This window comes from Mobula hypostoma, chromosome 11, assembly GCF_963921235.1.
Source record: "Mobula hypostoma chromosome 11, sMobHyp1.1, whole genome shotgun sequence".
NCBI classification, from domain to species: domain Eukaryota; kingdom Metazoa; phylum Chordata; class Chondrichthyes; order Myliobatiformes; family Myliobatidae; genus Mobula; species Mobula hypostoma.
In genome coordinates this window covers 29523870-29544113 of record NC_086107.1, presented here as the reverse complement: position 1 = coordinate 29544113, position 20244 = coordinate 29523870, and the positions used below count along the sequence as shown (strand labels likewise).

Below are 20244 nucleotides of genomic sequence, written 5' to 3'. Positions count from 1 at the left end.
CAGACTGTGTTATCTGCTGATGCAAAAAGCGCATTTCACTGTATGTCTCCACGTTTCAATGTACATGTGACAAATAAAACTAATCTTTAATCTTTAAGGCAGAAACACTCAGTGCATTTGAAAAGATCTTTGATCTATACTTGAAGAGCCATTACTAAAGACTGGGTAGCTTATCTTTTCAACCAAGACTAACCAATTGGGCTAAGGGCCTCCTTCTCTGTCATAAGTCTCCTACAATTTCCATGATGATACTTTGTGTGTTCAGGCTTCATAATCGATTTCTATACCTTAGTCATACTTCTGAAGCTACAAAACATAACAGTAGGCTGTTTATGTCATTAAAGTGAATAGAAGAACAGGAGTCCTTCTGCTTAGTGTTGAGGCTGACGTCCCGATCTCCCTTTTTGCCTCAGATTGTCAAAGGTGGTGCTGACACAGTGAAAATGATGTTGATTTTCACCATAACTACTTTCAACATGAACATTTACTTTTACTCAAGTATGACTAAGTTGTAGAAGTTGATTATGTTTTCTTGAGCAGGTCATGGTCATTGTTGGTGTGTAGGGGGGTGTTGTACAGTAGATCATGTTGTCAGAGGACCATGCCTCAGTGACTGAGTTGGTGAGGATGAGAAGCCTTGCTTTCAAGCATGACCACACAAAAATATCCTCTTCTAAGCAAACATCTTCAGAAATGAAATGTTAATAATGCCTGACTCTGAGTTCCATCATGGAAATCTATTACCAGGAGCACAAGGAAAATGTATCATTAATGTTTTCAAAATCTGCGTGAATAAGTGTAACATTCTCGTGGGAATCTCTGGGTTATTGTAGCTCAAAACAGTGAAAAAACATCAGGGGAGGCTCTGAGCACCTGGGGTTACTATGACAGGAGAGCAGAGAAGCCTAGTGAAATAGTGCAAGGAATATTCTACAACTTACCAACTGCCCCATCATGTACCATCTGACCCACCAAAGGAAGAATCAGCAGTTCCCATCGTGGCCTTGTCAATACCTTCATAACGTGTAGAACTGGATGGAAGCAAGTCATTAACAATCCCAAAGGACTGTCTAATAACTCTTTGGACCATTCTTGTGCACTTGAAATAGTACTGAGACAAGACGCTAATGCTCTTTGAACATTTGACAGGAAGAAACTGACAGTCAAAGTTCAAAATTCTAAGTAAACTGTTACGAGAATACACATAAAATTAAGATGTTTGCTGGCCTGGGCTAGCATCAGTGGCATCAGCAGTTGGTCTGCCACCTGCCCTCAGGGGAAGAAGAGATAAGGAACAATGGAGCAGCGTCTGGAGATGTGTAATGAAGGGATGTGGGAGGGAGAGCTGTCTGGAGCGGCTCCCCCCTTTGAACCCTGAACTGTTTGAAGTGATGGACAGGCGATACCCCAGCAGGGGGATAAAAAGGGACAGGTTCGCTAAGACAGACACACACGCCACCCGAGGTAACGAGACCCTGGAAGCGGTGCGCCTCTCACGAGTGGGTGAGAAGTGCCAGACAACGACAAGGGTGGAAAGGTACGATCAGCGGGAACCCGGTGTGTGTCCGCCCTTGCCTGGGTGCCGGGTTCACTGCAGAGGATCGACCGCATCTGGAGGAGGGGTCACAGTCGGTGACCTCAGGTGACATCACCAAGGACCCGCCCAAATGCTGTTTGTGAGCCATCCCGCTGGTCTGTGAGTGAAGCCGTTCTGAATGATCAGTTGTTCCTATTCTATGTCTCTCTTCCCCCACGTTGTCCACCGCCATGGCAACGATTACTGCGAACTGAACTACTAACTGGACTGAACTTTGAGTCATTTTGAAATTGGTCATTTACCCCTAGACAACGATAGAGCTTGATTGATGCTGTTATCTTAATTCTGTGCACATGTGTGGTTATCATTGTTGAATTGTTGCATTTATTATCCTTTCGATTACTGTGTTGCTTGTTTCTTTAATAAAACTTTCTTAGTTCTAGTACTCCAGACTCCAACTGAGTGATCCATTTCTGCTGGTTTGGCAACCCAGTTACGGGGTACGTAACATAAGTGGGGGCTCGTCCGGGATTTTGAACGCTAAATTTGGGACGGAGTAAATTGATTGGGTTAAAATTCCCGAAAGAAAGAAAAGACAAACAGCAGAAATGGAGGTTGAGGAATTTATAAAGGTGCCGACCTTGGAAGCATTAGAGGATGCCAGGAAATCGGAATTGATAGCTGTGGCCAAACGGGTGAATCTTGCCAAGGTGAAGTCGACAATGAGGAGAGAGGAGATACACAGAGCTATTGTAGAGCACTATGTATCTAAAGGTGTGTTTCCCCAAGGTGAGCTGGGGGTGGTGTCTATTGAAAAACCTACTGGAGACGCGGTACAGGTACAGCTTGAAAAACTGAGACTCGAGCACGAGTTCCGGGTACGGCAGTTAGAACACGAAGAGAAGCAGTTAGAAAGGCAGGAGAAAGAGAGAGAGTTAGAAAGGCGGGAGAGAGAGAAAGAGGTAGAAAGGCAAGAGAGAGAAAGACAGTTGGAGAGAGAAGAGAGAGAGAGGGACAGACAGTTGGAGAGAGAGGAGAAACAGAGGGAAAGGGAATTTGAGCTGGAGAAGTTAAAGATAAGGGCCGAGCAGGGGCTCGTGCCGAACCAAGGTGGAGGGTTCCGGGCGACCCAGGAGGTTAGGCTGGTTCCCCCATTTGACGATACCGATGTGGATCGGTATTTTCTCCATTTCGAAAAAGTGGCTATAAGTCAGGACTGGCCGAGGGATAAGTGGGTTGTTTTACTTCAGAGTGTACTGAAAGGGAAGGCCCAACAAGCTTACTCCGCTTTATCCGCGGAAGATGCCCAGAAGTATGAGGTGGTGAAAGAGGCCATCCTCAGGATTTATGAGTTGGTCCCGGAGGCATACCGGCAGAGGTTCCGGAATGCGAGGAAGCGGTGGGACCGCACGTATTTGGAGTTTGCTCGCGAGATGCAAACATATTGTGAGCGTTGGTGCGCCTCGAAAGGGGTAGAGGGGGATTATGACAGACTGCTGCAGCTGATTCTGATTGAACAGTTTAAAGGTTGTGTCCCTGAGGGTATGAGACCCTACCTCGATGAGAAAGAGGCAGCCACGTTAGCCGCAACTGCTAAGTTAGCGGATGAGTATGCGTTGACACATAAAATGAAGGTTGCCCCGAGTAAAGGCTACCAGAAGGGTAGTCAGGACGGCGGGGAGAGTCCGCCGGAAAAGTCAGAAAGTAAGCCGGGGACTAGTGAAAAGGATAAGGTAGACCGGGAGCAGTCTGGTAGGAAGTCTCCTGGGGTCGTCTGTTATAATTGTGGGAAAGTCGGACACTTTGCGTCCAGGTGCTTTGCCCCAAGGAAGGAGACGGGGAAAGGAAAAGCGGAAATTTTGAATGGCTGTATCGAGCTGTTAAGCGAACCGCTAGGGAAGGACAGGTCTGAAAAAGTCCAGGAAGGGCGCGAGAGGTTTATCTCGGCCGGACTGGTGTCAGTGAAAAAGAGGTTAAAACCAGTTCCAGTGCGGATCTGGAGAGACACGGGAGCGTGTCAGTCACTAATACTGAAGAGTGTATTAGAGTTTAGCTCAGAGACCCAGACTGGGGAGGTAGAGGTCAAAGGTGTTGGGGAAGGGACAGAGTCGGTCCCTTTGCACCAGATACATTTACAGAGCAACCTGGTCTCTGGACTAGTCACGATCGGGGTGAGGTCCGAATTACCGATGAAAGACGTGGAAGTCTTGCTCGGTAATGACATCGCCGGAGGAATCGTGTTCCCAGTCGTGAGATTGACGGGTCAGCCTGCCAGCATGGAGGCCCCGCCCGCGATGGTGAATTTGGCTGAAACATTTCTGCCAACCTTGTATGAGACAGGGTGTAGTGAGATAAGAGGTAGTGAGGGAGCTGGGACGGACGTAGCAGTAGCCAGGAAAGAATTTGTGCAGACGCAGGAGCGAGGCGAGGGGCTGATGGGTTTTGCAGAGACAGCTCTCTCTGACACAGCCTTGACAAGGGAACTAGTAGGCTATTGTGCGGATGAGGAAGTGCTAAGGAAGAAAGGGAAATCAAGGACAGTATCCGCAGATGAGGAGTGGGGGGTGGTGCAAAAGAGTTATGGGGATGAGGTTTTTAACATGGCCCACGAGGTACCCCCCGGTGGACATTTTGTGGTGCTGGAGGAAACAGTTGGTGGAATCATGAAAGAGATTTACCGGCTGCCCAGGGGGAAAAATGTTATTGATCATGACCGACGCGAACTGAGACGGTCACCGGCTTTTGATATGCTAACAAACCTAGTCGGTGTTAGCGTGGAAATCAATGAAGCTAGGGGCCCCCTGCTAAGAGAAAAAAACCATTTTGAAAAGATTAGGATGGGATCGGTCAGATGGGAGAAGGCTATTGTTTTGGCCAGGTCTACTGATAAGGTCTCTCCCTTAATCCCCGAAGGAGTAATTAAACGACTCGCACCCATGTGTTTGATTGTCCCGAGGAAATGCAAAGAACGGGGACGTTGGGTGATTGTGGTTACAATAGGGCAGCCAAGTAAACAACACCCATATTTTTTGAGTAATTCAGTGACTAAAGGGCTGATGAACACAGAGGTGTGTATTGGCAATTTAATACGGCTGTCTGAAGCCAGTTTGATAGTGAACCTTGAAAAAAATGAATTCGGCCACACGAGGGTCACATACCTGGGAATTGTAGTGACACAGGGGCAGCTGGCAGCGATGCAAGCTACAGTGCAGGCTATCGCTGACCTCCCAACCCCGACAGACAAGAGGGCCCTCAGAAGGCTTTTGGAGATGGTGGGGTACTGCAGGAAGTTTTGCAATAACTCTGCGGTCAATACCCGTCCCCCTCCTACTAAGCCCTTGCGAGAGAAAACTGAGCCGGAATGGGACGACCCTTGTTGTTGTGGTCCGGGACAAAACCAAATGAGAGGTTACATTGGTCGCAATTCATCAGTGTTTTTGGCCACTATGAAGTTTGCTGAGTTGGAGCCTGGTCTAAGGGATTATTAATAACACGTGTAAAAGGAACAGAAAATGTGATGACTGTCTGTCAAGGTGTTGACAGCTTCAAATTCTCTGTATTAGCTAAATAACTGTTAAAGATGTATATTGTGTATGTATCCGATAATGTAGTCATGTTTGTAATTTTTACCTCCCGGTAAAAATTCTTAAAGGGGGGAAGTGTTACGAGAATACACATAAAATTAAGATGTTTGCTGGCCTGGGCTAGCATCAGTGGCATCAGCAGTTGGTCTGCCACCTGCCCTCAGGGGAAGGAGAGATAAGGAACAATGGAGCAGCGTCTGGAGATGTGTAATGAAGGGATGTGGGAGGGAGAGCTGTCTGGAGCGGCTCCCCCCTTTGAACCCTGAACTGTTTGAAGTGATGGACAGGCGATACCCCAGCAGGGGGATAAAAAGGGACAGGTTCGCTAAGACAGACACACACGCCACCCGAGGTAACGAGACCCTGGAAGCGGTGCGCCTCTCACGAGTGGGTGAGAAGTGCCAGACAACGACAAGGGTGGAAAGGTACGATCAGCGGGAACCCGGTGTGTGTCCGCCCTTGCCTGGGTGCCGGGTTCACTGCAGAGGATCGACCGCATCTGGAGGAGGGGTCACAGTCGGTGACCTCAGGTGACATCACCAAGGACCCGCCCAAATGCTGTTTGTGAGCCATCCCGCTGGTCTGTGAGTGAAGCCGTTCTGAATGATCAGTTGTTCCTATTCTATGTCTCTCTTCCCCCACGTTGTCCACCGCCATGGCAACGATTACTGCGAACTGAACTACTAACTGGACTGAACTTTGAGTCATTTTGAAATTGGTCATTTACCCCTAGACAACGATAGAGCTTGATTGATGCTGTTATCTTAATTCTGTGCACATGTGTGGTTATCATTGTTGAATTGTTGCATTTATTATCCTTTCGATTACTGTGTTGCTTGTTTCTTTAATAAAACTTTCTTAGTTCTAGTACTCCAGACTCCAACTGAGTGATCCATTTCTGCTGGTTTGGCAACCCAGTTACGGGGTACGTAACATAAGATATTATCAAAGTACATATTTGTCACCAAATACAACACTGAGATTTATTTTCTTGTGGGTATACTCAATAAAACCCTAATGGAATATTGTGGGAACATTTCTATGATGGGCCAGGAGAAGTTGAGTGAAGTTACCCTCTTTGGTTCAAGGGCCTGATAGTCCATGTGTAATAACTGTTGCTGAAATTGGTGATGTGAGTCCTGAGGCTCCTGTATCGTCATCCTGTTAGTGGTAGCGAGAAGAGAGCCTGTACTGGGTGGTGGGGGTCCCTGATGATTGATGCTGCTTGCCTGCGACAGCACTCCATGTGAGTGTGCTCAATGGTGGGGAGCACATTGGTGTTTCCATAGCAGGCTGTGATGCAGCTAGTCAATGCTCTCTCCACCACCCATCTACAGAAGCTTGCAAAGTTTTAGATGTCATACCGAATCTTCACAAACTACTTAGGAAGTAGAGGCATTGCCGTACTTTCTTCGTAACTGCACTTACAAAATAAAATAAAGAATGTTTTTCTTTGAGAAAGCAGTTCTGTGTGGTGTGCAACGTATAATCGCGTTCAATTAACGTTGTATTTTGGTAGTGATATTTCTTGAGTTGCTACCTTGTAAACATAGAAACATAGAAACATAGAAAATAGGTGCAGGAGTAGGCCATTTGGCCCTTCGAGCCTGCACCGCCATTTATTATGATCATGGCTGATCATCCAACTCAGAACCCCGCCCCAGCCTTCCCTCCATACCCCCTGACCCCTGTAGCCACAAGGGCCATATCTAACTCCCTCTTAAACATAGCCAATGAACTGGCCTCAACAGTTTGCTGTGGCAGAGAATTCCACAGATTCACCACTCTCTGTGTGAAGAAGTTTTTCCTAATCTCGGTCCTAAAAGGCTTCCCCTCTATCCTCAAACTGTGGCCCCTCGTTCTGGACTTCCCCAACATCGGGAACAATCTTCCTGCATCTAGCCTGTCCAATCCCTTTAGGATCTTATACGTTTCAATCAGATCCCCCCTCAATCTTCTAAATTCCAACGAGTACAAGCCCAGTTCATCCAGTCTTTCTTCATATGAAAGTCCTGCCATCCCAGGAATCAATCTGGTGAACCTTCTTTGTACTCCCTCTATGGCAAAGGTGTCTTTCCTCAGATTAGGGGACCAAAACTGCACACAATACTCTAGGTGTGGTCTCACCAAGGCCTTGTACAACTGCAGTAGTACCTCCCTGCTCCTGTACTCGAATCCTCTTGCTATGAATGCCAGAAAAAAATTAAGAGCGCGAACGCAGTCCCCCACTACCACAAATTTTGCAGTCGAGTATCCCTCATTTGGGGACATCGCAGGCGTCAGCACACCCGGAGTGCAATGGGATAGCCTCGTCCTGGAACCTCGGCCTTCCGGATCACCGACGGTTCCCTGCCAGGTAAACATAAACTACAGTGTTAAATATAATTGTACTTGATATCAGATTGTTGAAGGAGTTTGTCCAATATCTTGAAACTGTTGATCCAGTTAACAGGGCTTTATAATTCAGCAGGCTGCTGTTCTTAAGCATGTCTTGTATAAGTTGTAGGTACAGTAAAACACTTAACGTTAAGGATTTATATAAACATACCAGCTATCATTGTAAGCGAGTGTTCAAGGAATAGTGAGATGGAAAATTCAACATTACATTGATTTAGATTGACTATATCACCTTGTGTAACACAGGTGTCCTCTTTAGTTTTCATCATAATTTCTGCTTCTTCTGCTTATCCAGATTCCTCTTTTTAAAAAAAAACACAGTAACATTTAATTGACTCTTTGTGGTACCACATCTCACATTTTTACCAGTCTTTGGATAAATAAGTTCCTTCTGAATTCCGCAGCACATTTTTTTAGTGACTGTCTCATATTTATGACCTCTAGTTTTGCTCTTCCGTATGAAGGAACACATGTTCTCTACATTTCCAACAAATTCTTGACCTACAGTATTTTTCAGGGTCTCACTTCAGCTTTATCCTTCCCTGAAATATATACTGCATTTTCCCAATTTGTTATTAACCGTATGAATCTTTGATTTTGCAGCGTCTCCAATTGCTTTGCTTTCTTTCTTAAAATACAGAGACTGACAGTCAGAAGTATAATTGAACAAAATTTCAGTAAAATTTAAATATAACTTTTCCACCTTTCGGTTCAATCTTGGAATACTTTCTTTTCAATGATTCAATTTCTAACACTACTTCAAGTGATGTTATTATTCATTTTTACGTATAGATCATTTTACTTTTCTATCCTATACGATTATTCTCTGAGCATTACGTGATCTTCATCCACCACCTTCATGAGGTTGTGCATATTAAAATACATTTGCCAATTATATACTCATTCTGAAAGCTTGCTTGTGTTTCTTCTCTAATGTAAGGCACAGTAAAACATTAATACTAAACTAGGTGGCTATGGAGGAACAGCTGGAGCACAAAATTGTATCATATTTCAAAGCACATATAAATTAGACAGGTTTAAGACACTATCACTTACCCATATTGTCTGCTGCAGATTAATGCTGGGCAGGATGAATTATAGAGGTAAAAATAATAGTGTGCATATACATCTGCACACAAACGTGCATATATGCCTTGTACATATAACTACAGTATATGCATAGTTAACTCTCTCTTCCAAAACTTCAAAGTTCAAAGTACGTTTATTATCAAAGTATGTATACACTATACAACCTTGAGATTAATCTCCTAACAGGCAGCCACAATACAAAGAAAGCCGAAAGAACACATTAAGAAAAAGAAGACTGTCGAACACCCAATGTGCAGAGAGAAAAAAAACATATGCTCATAAAAAAGAACTCATAAAAAAATAAAACAACCCATAAAAAAACTGTCAAGCACCCAATGTGCAGAGAAAAAGAACATGTCAGGCAAACAACAACCACAAACAGATAGCGTTCTGAACGGAAGTCTGCGGAGAGTCTCATGGGTCAGTCCAGAGCCGAGTTGTGGAGCAGCAATCTGAACGAGCGCATTCCTCACCTCGGGCCCTGACACTTTTCAGTCTTGCACAGCACCTAAATTGGCATCCATTTGCCTTGGGTTCAATCGCCTTGTTACACACTGGATCCTGGACTCCACCGCCTTAATTCTGCCTGTACCCATCCTTTCCCATTCAATCCTGTGCTTAAATCTCCACCAAGATCCGCTCTGGTGAACGGATCTCACCGTCTTGATTTGGCCTATCTGACTCTTCTGATTTGGCTCTATGCTTAAATCTCCATCCAAACACTGAGTTCAGTCGATTTGGTACTCCCTGGTGCCTGGATCGCGCAAACCTCCATTTGGCCTGTAACTGCCCTCTCCAGTTCGGCACGCTGCTTAAACTGATCGAACCTCGGGTCTTCCTTGCTCTCAATGATGGGCCTGCCACCTCACCTCGATCAGTCCTGTACCTCGACTGTCTCACTTTCCCAGAATTTCACTTACACTTGTAATTGAACAAATCTCTAGCGATCACTAGATTCTAGATCTCATTCCTGTATTTAGTCAATTGTTTGGAAATTAAAAATAAGCTGTTAAATTGTTTATTATTTTAATTGACTTTCTTTTCAGTCTTTATATTACTGTGTTTGAATCTAGCCGTTATTTCAAGTTTACTTATTGTCATTCTGTACACAAGTGTAAAGGAGAATGAGATGATTGTTACTCTGCAGCATAAAAAAGCACAATAAAGATAAAGAATACAATAAAAATACAAATTCACAAACTTTAAAAGTGATCCTATATAATAAAAAGCACTAGAAACTATAATCTGCATAGACTCGTTTTATTTAACCTTCTATCACTACCACAGGAAGGATCTGGATACTATAGAGAGAGTGCAGAGATTTACAAGGATATTTCCTGGATTAGAGAGCATACCTTATGAGAATAGGTTGAGTGAATTTGGCCTTTTCCCCTTGGAGCAACGCATGATGAGAGGTGACCAGATAGAAGTGTCAGAGGTTAAGTTTTCACGCAGAGAGTGGTGGGTGTGCGGAAAGCACGGCCAGCAATAGTGATAGAAGTGGATACAATAGGGTCTTTTAAGAGACACTTAGATGGAGCCTAGAAAAATAGAGGGCTATGTGGGAGGGAAATTCTAGATAGTTTCTAGAGTAGGTTTCAGGGTTGGCACGACATTGTGGGCCAAAGAGCCTGTAATGTGCAGTAGATTTCTATGTTCAATGTTCTACTTTCACTCTAATATCCCTTTCTTTACTGGTGTTCCTCTCTTTTCCAGTCCTTAAATGAAATACACCATTAGTCTCTCCATTTCTATTATCTTTGCCACAGTGTAATCGGCTTCATTGTCCAATAGGCCATTGTGCAGACTATTTCCTAAACTTGGGCTATTTTCTAATTGGGGAGAAAATTCAGAAATTAGAGTTGCAAAGGAACTTGAGAGTCATCGTGCAGGATCCCTAAAGGTCAACTTGCAGCCTGGGTTGGTGGTAAGGAACGCAATTGCAATGTTAGCATTCATTTTGTGAGGACAAGTATATAAAAGCAATGATGTAACGCTGAGGCTTTATAAGGCATTGGTCGGACTGCACTTGGAGTATTGTAAGCAGTTTTGGGCCCCTTATCTAAGAAAAGAAGTGCTGAAATTGGAGAGTGTCAGAGAAGGTTGACGATTAGAATTCTAAGAGTGGAAAGTTCAAGATATGATGAGCATTTAATGGCTCTGGGTCTGTAGTAGCTAAGGTTTAGAAGAATGGGGTGGGGGATCTAATTAAAACCTATCAAATACTGAAAGGCCTAGAGAGAATAGATGTGAAGGTGATGTATCCTGTTGGTGGGGGAATCTCAGACCAGAGGGCACAGCCTCAGAATAGAATGACATCCCTTTAGATTGGAGATGATGATAAATCTTTCAACCAAAGAGTGATGAGATCTATGGAATGCATTGCCTCAGACGGCTGAGGAGGGTGATCATTGGGTATATTTAAAGTGGAGGTTGATAGGTTCCTGTTAAGGAAGTGAAGGAAATGTTATGGGGAGAAAACAGGAGAATGAGATAGAGAAGGGTAATAAATCAACCATGATGGAATGGTGGAGCAGAGTTGATGGGCTGAATGTTTTAATTCTGCTCCTCTGTATTATGGTTGAGCCTACTGATATAAAAAAAACAATAATACTGATGGGTGCAAGGAATCTCTAACTAATTGCATAAACTGTCACGGTCTGGTCCGTAAAGTCCGCATTCCGGTTCACGGTCCGGTCCGTGAACTTAGGACTCCGGGTCTTCCAGCTGTCCCTTGTTTTGATTGTGTTAAGCGTAGGCACCTGATTCCCATCTTGTGGCTTGGAATACAAGTAGCCTTGAGGTTGAGTATGGCCTGCTGGTTTGTCTTGCCAGTCCCCCTTGGAGCAACTTGCTGATGGAAGGCTTGTGAAACCATTTGTGATCTCTAGGCCTAGTGGGTGTACCACTGCTTCATGGAGACTTGTTGCCACTTGCTGGAGCAGTCATTGTGGTATGGATTTGGCTGTTTCTGTAGCCAGCCAAGGTTGCTGGCTGCCCTGAGACTCAGAGCCACCCTGGATTGAGCTCCTTTCCTGTCCTTGCCTCTTATGGGTAAGCCAGGCTGTAATTGCTGTAACCCTGTGGTTGGTTCTGTCTCTTCCTGTCCCTTGCCTCTGTTGGGTAAGCAGGCCATTTGCTGTTACCCTGCGGTTGGGTCTGTCCCTCCCTGTCCTTGCCTCCATGGGGTGAAGTTCTGCGTCCTGCCCAGGAGTTCAGCCAAGAACCCCAGCCTCAAAGATCCCAAGCCAAGCTCCAAGAACCCAAGCTGGAAGTCCCCAGCCTCCATGCCTCAAGACTAAGACCCCAACCTGCATCCCCAAGCCTCTGGACCCCAGCCATGTCCTGCCCCATAGTCATAGGAAAAGACTGATAAAGACAAATGTAGGTCCCCTGCAAACAGAAACAGGTGAATTGATTATGGGGAGCAAGGACATGGCAGATCAATTGAATAATTACTTTGGTTCTGTCTTCACTAAGGAGGACATAAATAATCTTCCAGAAATAGTAAGGGACAGAGGGTCCAGTGAGATGGAGGAACTGAGCGAAATACATGTTAGTAGGGAAGTGGTGTTAGGTAAATTGAAGGGATTGAAGGCAGATAAATCCCCAGGGCCAGATGGTCTGCATCCCAGAGTGCTTAAGGAAGTGGCCCAAGAAATAGTGGATGCATTAGTGATAATTTTTCAAAACTCGTTAGATTCTGGACTAGTTCCTGAGGATTGGAGGGTGGCTAATGTAACCCCACTTTTTAAAAAAGGAGGGAGAGAGAAACCGGGGAATTATAGGCCGGTTAGCCTAACGTCGGTGGTGGGGAAACTGCTGGAGTCAGTTATCAAGGATGTGATAACAGCACATTTGGAAAGCGGTGAAATGATCGGACAAAGTCAGCATGGATTTGTGAAAGGAAAATCATGTCTGACGAATCTCATAGAATTTTTTGAGGATGTAACTAGTAGAGTGGATAGGGGAGAACCAGTGGATGTGGTATATTTGGATTTTCAAAAGGCTTTTGACAAGGTCCCACATAGGAGATTAGTGTGCAAACGTAAAGCACACGGTATTGGGGGTAAGGTATTGGTGTGGGTGGAGAATTGGTTAGCAGACAGGAAGCAAAGAGTGGGAATAAACGGGACCTTTTCAGAATGGCAGGCGGTGACTAGTGGGGTACCGCAAGGCTCAGTGCTGGGACCCCAGTTGTTTACAATATATATTAATGACTTGGATGAGGGAATTAAATGCAGCATCTCCAAGTTTGCGGATGACACGAAGCTGGGTGGCAGTGTTAGCAGTGAGGAGGATGCTAAGAGGATGCAGGGTGACTTGGATAGGTTGGGTGAGTGGGCAAACTCATGGCAGATGCAATTTAATGTGGATAAATGTGAAGTTATCCACTTTGGTGGCAAAAATAGGAAAACAGATTATTATCTGAATGGTGGCCGATTAGGAAAAGGGGAGGTGCAACGAGACCTGGGTGTCATTATACACCAGTCATTGAAAGTGGGCATGCAGGTACAGCAGGCGGTGAAAAAGGCGAACGGTATGCTGGCATTTATAGCGAGAGGATTCGAGTACAGGAGCAGGGAGGTACTACTGCAGTTGTACAAGGCCTTGGTGAGACCACACCTGGAGTATTGTGTGCAGTTTTGGTCCCCTAATCTGAGGAAAGACATCTTTGCCATAGAGGGAGTACAAAGAAGGTTCACCAGATTGATTCCTGGGATGGCAGGTCTTTCATATGAAGAAAGACTGGATGAACTGGGCTTGTACTCGTTGGAATTTAGAAGATTGAGGGGGGATCTGATTGAAACGTATAAGATCCTAAAGGGATTGGACAGGCTAGATGCAGGAAGATTGTTCCCGATGTTGGGGAGGTCTAGAACGAGGGGTCACAGTTTGAGGATAGAGGGGAAGCCTTTTAGGACCGAGGTTAGGAAAAACTTCTTCACACAGAGAGTGGTGAATCTGTGGAATTCTCTGCCACAGCAAACTGTTGAGGCCAGTTCATTAGCTATGTTTAAAAGGAAGTTAGATATGGCCCTTGTGGCTACAGGGGTCAGGGGGTATGGAGGGAAGGCTGGGTTCTGAGTTGGATGATCAGCCATGATCATAATAAATGGCGGTGCAGGCTCGAAGGGCCGAATGGCCTACTCCTGCACCTATTTTCTATGTTTCTATGTTTCTATATCCTTGCCTGGTTCTGGGGCCTGAGCCTGAGGCAAGACCCAGGTTCTGGGTCCTTGTCCAGTCTCTGGCTCGGAGCCCAAGCCCAGGCTCCTAGTGCATAGTTCCTTGTCTGGATTCCCTGTCTTGTCCATGCCCTAGCCTAAGTCTGCGTTCTTGTCCCTGCTCCTTGTCTGTATCCTGTCATGTCCCTACTCTAGTCAAGTCCTGTTCCTTGTACTTCAGTGTCTGTGTCTTGCATTTGGGTCTGTTCCCAATGCCCCCCAAGGTGACACAAACAACACCATGACTCATTCTGGTCCAGAGAAAGTCTCTGGTTTAATTGACAACCTATCAGTTCTCATTTAAATTTAGCTCACTGAAGCTTAAATACAAGTTAGAAATTAAAATCAGAAGAATGTGAAAAGAACTTTAAAAATATTACTGATGCATTTAGTCTTCACTGAATTGAATGAGGTCGAAGGTGAACATTGCAAATATCAAATGGCCTCATGTTCTTCTGTTGATAGCAAAAAGAAATCAATTTTGAGTCTCCTTTAAAGTTGCTCTTGAATGTAAGATTATAAAATGCCTTTGTTTTGTGACTGGAGAAAGATTCAACACTTCTCAGGTACTCCAATGGCATTTTAGCTGAAATTAAGTATTTGAATATGTATGTTCAAACTTGCATTCTCCAGGGCTTTGTTTCAAGTGTTGTCTGAGCTGTTACGATAGAGATTACATGCTTAGAAAACCAGATCATTGTATTCAATGACCTTCAGAACATTTTGTAATTTATTTAACATCTACAATGAATTGCATAAAGATGTTTTTATTTGGTATAAATAGATCAGTTTAATTGTACCAGGCAGTTCTATTTTCTCAGAAGCTAATGCAAAATGGGGACAAATTAAAGAGATTAAGGAGGAATTAAATTATTTATAAATCATGTTACACACACTCAGTTTAATGTTTTTTTTATATATTCCACACCTTGCCCTCCTATGTACAAACTTTTTATAAAATCCTTTAGGTGGTACAAGAGACTGCAGGTGCCAGAATCCGGTGTAGAAAGCGTACTACTTGAGGAAATAGGCAGATTAAGTTTCCCCAGGGAGAGTGAAAAGAAACTATTGATGTTTTGAGTTGAAGCCCTACATCAGGACGAAGATATTCATTATTAAAGGAGAGCGGAATTGTGCAAGGGACAATTATGTGGATCAAAGAGTTGAAGGATGATGGGGGTGGATGGAGCCAGTGGAGGAAGGGGAAGGTGAAAATAGTGACTGGAGGATGATAAACAAGAGCATGAAGGTTACCAGTCCTAGAACTTGATGTACAAGGAAGATGATAATGGGGACCATTAGTGGAGAGGTGTAGGGCAGATGGAACCCTTTGGGGAAGGTATGTAGTTGGTGAAATTTGTGGTAGTAGATTGAGAGAACAAAAAAGGTGGAGGGGTAATATTAGATTATGGGGGCTTGAGAAAGAGAACAAAAATGGAAGGGAACAGATGTGGAAGGATCATTTGAGCCTTCTGACCTGGTGGATCAGAAGGGAAGAGCAGGAAAGGAACAGGAGTGGTAAGGGCTGCCACTTTCAGGGAAAATATTGGGATGAGTGGGGAGGGACAAATGGTCTAATTTTGCTTCTAAGTCTTATGATCTTATCTTGAGGACAGATATGCAGGAGACAGAGAAAATGAGAAAAGTGATGGCATCCTTACAAAAGGCAATGGGAAGGGGTAGAGTCAATGTAGCTGTGGGAGTTTGGTAAGTTTATAGTAAATGTCTGTAAACAGTCTACTAAAATGGAGCCAGAGAGATCCAGCAAAGGAAGAGAAGTGCCAGAGATAGTCTACGTGAATTTGAGATAAAAGTTAGCAAATATGAATGTGATGAATGCTGTGTGGGTGCAGGAAACAACACCAGCAGGGTTATTAATGTAATGGAGAAATTGCTGGGAAGTGATACCAGAGTGGGCTTGGAACAAAGACTGTTCTAATATCCAATGAAAGACAAATGTAGCTCGCATCTCTGCCCAAAGCAACACTTTTGATCTGTAGGACGTTATAGGAGTCAAAAGAAAAGTTGTTCCCGGGAAGAACAAATACATTCATGTGGAGGGTAACTGTTTGGATTTTTGGTGCAGATAGAAGCAGAGGGATTAATCATGATTATTACACTCCCTCCCCCCAATTCCTCCACTTGACTCCATCTTCCTGTCACCCTTCGCCTCTCCTCAGTTCACCTATCACCTATCAACTACTGGTTCTGGTATCACTACTCCCCCCCTCCCCCCCCACCCCTGCTTTTTATGCTGACTATCTTTGCTCTCTACTATAAGCCCTAATTCAGGATCTCAACCCAAAGTGTTGAGAATATTTCTCCTCCCCACCAATGCCAGATAACCAGCCGATTTCCACCAGCAGCTTGTTTATTTTCACTATTGAATGAAATACTGTTCCATTCTCTCTGCCCTGCAGTAAATGTCTTCTAAGCAAAAAAAAACACACACATCAAGGTAGTTCCCACACTGCTGTATTCTTCCATCATCCAGCAACATCGTCGATTTCAGATGGTCTCAGCCTGAGCACACACCCCACAGCATCAGCGGCTCCACAGTAGAGAGAGTGGAAAACATCAAGTTCCTTGGGGTGCAGATCTCGGACAATCTCACCTGGTCCAGGAACACCACTGGGATTGTGAAACAGGCCCAGCAGAGATTGCACTTTCTGAGGAAGTTTAAACAAGCATCACTCCCCACTAACATCTTAACTACATTCTACAGAGGCGTGGTTGAGAGTGTGCTGACCTTTTGCATCACAACCTGGTACTCCAGCTGCAGTGCTGTCGACAAAAAAGCCTTGCAGAGGGTGGTTAGGGGAGCAGAGAAGGTTATTAGGGTCTCCCTACCTTCTGTCCAAGACCTCTTTCAGAGTTGATACCTCCAGAAGACACGGTACATCATTAAAGAGCCCTCAGACCCGCTCCATGAACATTTTGTTCTTCTGCCATCAGGCAAACGTTACAGGAGCATCAAAACTAAAACCACAAGGCTACTAAACAGCTTCCTCCCACAGGCAGTCAGACTGCTAAATAGCTGCTCCACCTGACTCTGCTTTGGACACTTTTAACTTGCACTGGACACTTATAACTGATTTTAACTGACATGTGGCTGTTGTGTTTTACTATTTATTGTTATGTTTATTATTTAGTGTTGCATTTGTTATGTTATGATTGCACTGCTCCTGGGAAACGCTGTCTCATTCTGCCCTGCAGAGCTGATGTATGGTTAGAATGACAATAAAGTTTTCTGAATCTTGAATCTTTGAAAACAAGTCAAACAGCCTTATTTTCAGGGAAAATCTGTCCTGAAAAGTCACCAATCTAAAATAGATGGGAAGATCAGAGTGACAGTGATAAATCACCTTGATGGGCATCATTAAGTTGATAGGCTCTTTTCTGTGGTATTTGACTTGATAGGTTAAATGGTGATCTCTTCACTGGACCAAGGATTTTATGTGGAATCTCTCTGCCATCATTCAACATAACCCTTAAATAGTAGCTGTGATTATATGCTGATTATCAAATGGTCAGTTTGAGGCTAATTATGGCATATTTACAAGCTGATGGGCTATTTCAAGAGTATAATCAAGAGCCCAGAATTGTGAGTGTCAACAATTGTAAACCACCAATGCATATCAGGAGCTAATCGACAGTTTTTCCAGTGCAACAGACACAAAATACTTAGAAGATCAGGCAGTCTTTATGGATGAGAATAAACAGTCAATGTTGTGGGCTGAGGCCATTCACCAGGACTGGAAAGGTAGGGGGAAGACGTCAAAATAAGAAGGTGAGGGGTGGTAGGGAAGATGATGTACAAGGTGGCAGGTGATATGTGAGACCGGGATGCTGCCTGACCTGCTGAGCTCCTCCAGCACATTGTGTGCATCAGCATCTGCAGTACCACTTGTGTCTATGACTGTTTTTCCATGTGGCATTAGCAGAAATTTCCTTCAAGTAAGCTTTTGAAGGAGGTGAAGCCAGAGGTAGTACTTGTTTCAGATATCACCTGTGAATCCCTGATGAATTTAGCCATAACATAAGCACTCAAGCAGTTGAGAGGTTGCTCTTTTGTCTTTTAAAATGATTGTGTGTGTTGTTGCCTGATGTCCTTAAGATGGATGCAAATGAGGCTATATCTCTATCAATGAAAGCAAAGCTATATTAATTGTTAAGCAAGGCAATATTCAAGATTAATGCTGTTAACTAGCTTCACTCTGACTACTTACTAGTGGCATAACAATCTAAGAAAAAAATCTGAATATGTAAAGAGCAAACTCATTGCCACCTCTTTTGCAGTGCTGCAAAAGATGGGGAGCTTTTTTACAACAGGCAGCAGAAAATTGGTTGATTTAACTTTTCTATTTTAAAAGGAGAACTGGATGAAAATCTGTTAAAAACAAATGAATCTGAAGTTGAAGTACAATTCACCGAGGTGGTTATGGCAAAACGTGTTTCCCAGGCTGATAACATCATGAGAAACCACCTCAACATTAGTGGTGGCTAAGAGTTGTCAGGTAAGATAAACTATGTTGGAGTTCATACTGAGAATAAAATTGCTAAGGATCATGGTACAGTGTTGTGCAAAAGTCTTTGGCACATATTTCCAGCTAGGGAGCCTAAGGCTTTTGCACAGTACTGTAGTAATTTTATGTACTGCTGCAGCAATTAAAAAAAAACAAATTTCACGACGTGTGTGAGTAGTGATAAACCTAATTCTGATATGGGTCTCTATTGTGGACTGAGTGGGAAGAGGGCAAGAAGGGGGGAATTATGGTTGGTAAAAGGGGAAGGGAGAGGGGAGGAAGTGGGATGCACCAGAGAGACATCTGTTATGATCAATAAACCAATTGTTTGGGATCAAATGACCTTGCCTAGTTTCTCAGGGCTGTGCATATCTGAAATTGCACCAACACCGTCCCTCGCCCTGCCCCAGCACCCCTCTGCCACCTGCCCCAGACCCCTCCCTCGGCACTGCACCCTTGCCATTCTCAATATCCTTTCCATGGTGACAAGTACATATATAAATACCTGAGACTTTTACAGAGTACTGTCAATAATCCACATTACCTAGTTTATACGTGCTTCAGGTTTCTAATTTGCACTGCCCACATGAGAGCTTCATCAGGTGTATTAAACTCATTTCTATCTCCAAAGCTGCTTCAAGATCGGCCTAGCTTTTCTTACATTCTCTGAGTTTATATCAGCTTCTGCGCTACTTTACTTTGATCCTAATGGATGCCTCTGTATTTTCTTTTCTTAGGGGACTCAATCATTATATTCCCAATAAAATCCACTATCCCTGTTCCCCAGTTCCCTCATAACCTTAAAATCGTATCTGGACGTAGTTCAAAATTTTAAAAGAAATTAGTTCAGACCATTATCAAAACCCAGATATTTAACTAGATCACAGGCAGCATAACTTTTCAGACACAATATTATCAAATTTAATTTGTACTGGAAGTTTGTATGAGTTACATCACACAGATTGATGGAAAATATGGAATTACATTAATGTCATCACTGTGCATGGCCGCACTTTTAATGTTGCTTAAAATGCTCTGAATTTCAAATTAAAACACAAACAATGCGGCAAACCAAAGAGTGAAGACTAAAATTATATATTTTTATTCCGAGATCAGGTAAATCTGAAGAGTTGGCTGTGGTAGCTATCATTAAAAAAGAGAATTCTCCAGGCAGCTTAAATGCAGATTTAGTGGAATTTACCACTGGCTTTGTATTGAATTTTCATGGTGTTATAATAGCTTGTATTTGGCCTTTACAAGCAGCTATAATATCTGGATGAACCTATTTTCTAGCTGTAACTAGAGGACTGACAATTTTGAAGATAAATTTGAAAGAATATTGTCAGACTTTATGTTGCCCATAAGACCCTAATGCCCCAGTGTTAATTAGGTTGCTAAGGGGAAATCTGGTTGATTTAGGTTTGGCTCCCTGATGGGTAGAAGTGCTCTAACTCTTGTTTGGCATGGTGTCTCACCAAAAGTAAGCACAGCAGACTGACAAGGACAAATAGAATATTTTGCAGTCAATATCTCTCACACATACCTTGTATTTTGATAACTACAATCACTGAACAACTAGAACTACATAACTCATCATTACTCTGGTAGCTCATGTGATTTAATAATCACAAGCTATAAAAACCAAACCATGACATGGCAATCTCAAATCCCAGTTTGTGTCACTAATATATAACCAGTAACCATTTCAAACTGTTAGGGAATTCCAGGATGTAATGAGTTTGGCAACTTGTCAAGAATAAATCAAGTTACATTTACCGAAAATGTTATTGTATGCTTTCAACATGCAACTTTTTTGTTTTTTATTCACACACAATATTAAATTTTGATCTGAATAAACATAAATTATAAAAGTCAGCAAAAAG

General features: G+C 43.5%; 1 long non-coding RNA gene and 1 other non-coding gene across 3 annotated transcripts in view; one reads left to right on the top strand and one right to left on the bottom strand.

Moving 5' to 3' along the window:
* LOC134354254 (uncharacterized) overlaps positions 1–20244 on the top strand; it is a 72861-nt gene that overhangs the window by 30807 nt on the left and 21810 nt on the right. The window contains exon 2 of one of the 2 annotated variants that reach the window (XR_010019750.1): positions 18209–18352. The exons of the other annotated variant lie outside the window; for it this stretch is intronic. This is a non-coding gene — a long non-coding RNA (uncharacterized LOC134354254). The remainder of the gene's footprint in view (positions 1–18208; positions 18353–20244) is intronic. 2 annotated transcript variants of the gene reach the window in all.
* LOC134354463 (U1 spliceosomal RNA) lies at positions 7324–7485 on the bottom strand. Its single transcript, XR_010019830.1, has one exon. It is a non-coding gene; the product is annotated as a U1 spliceosomal RNA (small nuclear RNA).